Source organism: Miscanthus floridulus, chromosome 18 (assembly GCF_019320115.1).
Source record: "Miscanthus floridulus cultivar M001 chromosome 18, ASM1932011v1, whole genome shotgun sequence".
Lineage (NCBI taxonomy): Eukaryota > Viridiplantae > Streptophyta > Magnoliopsida > Poales > Poaceae > Miscanthus > Miscanthus floridulus.
In genome coordinates this window covers 56236155-56240509 of record NC_089597.1, presented here as the reverse complement: position 1 = coordinate 56240509, position 4355 = coordinate 56236155, and the positions used below count along the sequence as shown (strand labels likewise).

Below are 4355 nucleotides of genomic sequence, written 5' to 3'. Positions count from 1 at the left end.
CTCGGGTGAAATGCTACAATAGTATATTATTTGTGCACTTGTGGATACTTAACATATATATATATATATATATATATATATATATATATATATATATATATATATATATATATATATATATATATTTATATTTATAAGTGTTCTTAATAATTATCAATAACACATTTCTGGCATTATTGCTAGGGATGACAACCTAGCATTAAGGTGATGCTAAGAAATGTCAACAAGCATTTCTAGCACCATTGCCGGGGAGGGGCACATGTCTAAAGAGAATTGATCAATTAAATACTTATTGATGAAATCATAACTAAGCACCTCTACTTTAGTAGGTTTACCCTTGTTTGTCTTTGTTCATATCTTATATAGGGTATTGCAGGATTGGTTGTGATTAATCAACAAATTCCATCAATTACAATCAAGCCAATCAAAAGGAACATCCACACTAGTTTCTGAAGCTATGGCTGATAAGACTCTACGTGAATTCTTTACTCCAAGCACGGAGAACATTCGCACTAGACCAACACTCAAAACTAACAACCTTGAGTTCGAGCTCATGCCAAGCCTCATCAACATGGTGCAAGCTACTCCATTTAGTAGAAAGGCACATGAAGATGCTAGTGCTCATCTTCAGAATTTCCTGGAGATAAGCAGCATAATCACCATCAAGGACGTTGCTCAAGATATCATACTACTCCGCCTATTTCCATTGTCGCTAGTGAGAAGGGTGAAGTAGTGGTTTTACACCAACAAAGATGACATCAATACATGGGCAAAATGTTTGAAGGCCTTTTTAGCAAAGTTTTTCTCTATAGGCAAGACCAATGCCTTAAGAGGAAGGATTTCCAATTTTCAACAGCAGAAAGGAGAAACCATTCTAGAAGCATGGGAACATTTCCAAGAATACATTTCAGATTGTCTTCATCATGGGATGGAAGATTGGTTGCTCATGCAAAACTTTTATCATGGATTAACTCAGAAAGCTCATGAACAACTTGATGCTACTACTGGAGGATCATTTATGTCACTCACCCTTGGAAAAGCTAAAACTCTTATGGAGAAGATAGCCTGTAATCAAGGCTGGTCTCAATGCAATATTCAAGCATGCAATAAGTGCAAGGAAGTACCAGAAGAGGTGTGTACACTATCAACCAAAATGGACGTCTTGTTGAATTGGCTTGAACAACGAGTCAATTACAAGAAAGATTGTCAGGCCATTCAAGATGCCTTTAATTCCCAGAATGTATGTGGAGAATATTTGGGGGTTGATTTTCCTGAATATCAAGAAGATGCAAATATTGTCATCAATAATTCTACTCCACAACAACAGAGATAAGGATGGAATCAACAACAATAATGGTCAACTTACCAAGGTAAGTACCCAGGTAATTATTATAATTCTTCTAATCCTAAGCAACCATCCTTGAGAGATTTGATCTTAGAACAAGCTAGGATTAATGAGAATATTTCTAAGAAGCTTGCCTTTAATGATAAGGTCCTAGAAAACATAAACACTAAAATGGATAGTTTTTCTTCTGCTATAAAAGACCAACTTATCTATAATAAAAAGATAGAATCTTAATTAGCCCAGTTGGCCGCTGTAGCAGAACCGACCAATTTATAAGAGCACAAGTACAATGGCAGCCCACAAGCGATCACATTATCATACTTGAGCCCATATAAACCTGGTAGTTCGTCGAGTTTTGCGAAGGGTCTCGATTCAACCAACATACAACCAAGATCATACATGATTCAATATACATGTCACACATTACATAAAGTTCACAAATACAGTTCATCCATCAGAGTACGAATTAAAGTTATTACAAACCATGTTTAGGTAAGATAGTAGCAGAAGCAAATTAAAAGTTTGAAACCAACATCTGCAACATTGTTTAAATATAGTGCCAGCTCATGATCACACTTTCACAAAAGCATAAGAGAGAGATTAATAAGAGATGTCTGCCTAGGGCTTACTCCTTATCCACGGTGAGACAGAAGCAGTTCTTGCAATAGCCATGATAAACTATACCATCTACAACAATGGGAATAAAACCCTGAGTATGAGAAGGTACTCAGCTAGACCTACCCATCATAAACCAAAAATAAAGTGACTCTAAGGATTATGCAAGGCTTTATAAGTGGAGCTAGCTTGACAACATTTTGCATAAAAAGCCACTAATTCAGTTATACATTTTATAATTTGGTCATCAAGTTAATTATAAGTATTCATCTCTAGATTAGCAGCTAACCTGTGCCAAACATGTGGTATATCATTTAGTAGAATAACAATAGTAACCATAGCCGGTATAATAATTCCATGTTCACCATAACCATCATTCCATAATACAATTACTATGATGTTGGTACTAGCCAAGTTTTTCACTGTCCGAGAGATGGTGAATTGAATTAATTTCAACCAGCTAGGAATTTATTCCTAACACAAACCTAGGCAGACCAGATCAACAGTCACCTTAGGTTACCTTTGGTACAACTCTGGTCCACATTTCGTGGGTTCACCCAGCGCCGTACAATTAGGGACAACCAGCTGCTAGGACGTTTAGGCCCAACCTACCCTTGGACTCATGTCTGGCTCCCCACACATCCTTTCTACCATCTAGAGTGTGCACTTTTACATAACAGGGCCAGCCTGAGTAGAGCTACTTGGCTTTGCGGTCGGAATGAGTTATCTGGCCAGCTATGTGAGAGGCATGCATTCAATCTTGTCAGAAGCGCACAACAACGGTACGGTCCTTAATCAGCACAAACGGATTCACATGAGTCAACCTACACATAGACTCTGCCCGACCTCCATTTACATTACCCCATGGTTCTTTTCCATGATAGCAAAAATAGCCAACCATGCTTTGGTATCCACCTATATCTCACAGGTGATAGGAAATCGCCCGACTTCTACCGGTCTAAGCATGGCTAAGCATGTATTCAATCATAAACCTACATAGGGTTAAAGGTGTATATATCTAGACAAGGTAGTGATATGCATCAAGTGGTTTCAATTCAACTCTTGTCACCTAATGCATCAAACATAAAAGGACTCAAGTGAAGTTTTATAAAACATAGGAGACTTAGAATGCTCTGGGGCTTGCCTTTGAGGAAAGAGGTTAGCCTATGATTCAGGCACTTAGGGAGGTCCTCAAGAGTTTGCTCCTCTCCTTCTAGAGCTACGGCCAGAGGTGTCTCCTGTTGTTCCTCCCCCTCCTCTTCGTTAAACTCTAAAAGAGTATCCCCTCGGATGATCCTATATGCATGATCATGGAATAAGATATCGTGGATGCATATATAACGACATGTATGATATGGTGGGGTATGATGAAATGCATTCTCATAGGTGTTCTTAGCAGCATTGCCTTAAGGTGATAACAAGTTACATTTTCTTTTACTGAGTAGTTACATATTTCTTCTCTAGTAACTTAAACAAACACTTATGTAAATCATTTTATAGACTACAAGATAGGAGCCACTTGTTTTGAGCATACCTAGAGTTATACAAGTCTAAATAATATGGTTGTGGACTTTTGAGAAAGCTTATGAAATTTTCTACAACTTTATTTTAATGATATAACAGTGATTCAATGGTTATCTAGGTCAAACAATTCAATCTTTCAGATCTATCTAGAGAGCAAGCATTTTTGATAGCAGACTTCTAATAGATATAATTCTTAAACCATAAGGCATATGACTATGAAAGTTTAACACAAGGTAGAAAAGTAAGTTATCTACAACTTTGTTATTAACAAGTTTCATAGAAAAGGTCATTATCATTATGAAATTATTACCACAACAGAAACTATACATGCAGCCATCTAGTTGAATTATAAAGCAAAAATTAACTAGTTGCATACAACCAATTACTTCTAAGCCTAACTAATAACATCAATAGATCATATGCATCACAAGCACCATAGAAAACATCATGGTTAAACATAACTAATTTATTTATATTCATTTATTAATTTCCTTAGATAATAAGGGGATCTACAGAGTAAATATTTCTAGTGCTCAATAAATTCTGAGCAAATTGCAGTAGCCTACAAATGACCATAATAGTCTATTGTACAAATTTCATGCCATTTGGATAAGTATAGCTACCTCTACAAAAATGACAAGTTATATAGGCTTCTTTTAGCAAAAATAGTTTAGCCTAATGAAAATTGTCAATCAATAGATTTAATATTTTTATTAATTTCCTCCTAGCATAAGAATACTGTGTAAAAATTTGCATGATCATATATTATGTATTCTTACCCCAATTAATTTCACTAGAAACTTGCAATTAATTAAGATTAAATAGGAGACCATATTTCAAGTACACTTACTATAGGTTTCATATTTTTCCT

At 35.8% G+C, this 4355-nt stretch overlaps 1 non-coding gene across 1 annotated transcript; it reads right to left on the bottom strand.

Moving 5' to 3' along the window:
• Positions 1-822: 822 nt before the first annotated feature.
• On the bottom strand, positions 823-930 carry LOC136525090 (small nucleolar RNA R71). The gene has a single exon (XR_010776416.1). It is a non-coding gene; the product is annotated as a small nucleolar RNA R71 (small nucleolar RNA).
• Positions 931-4355: the final 3425 nt, after the last annotated feature.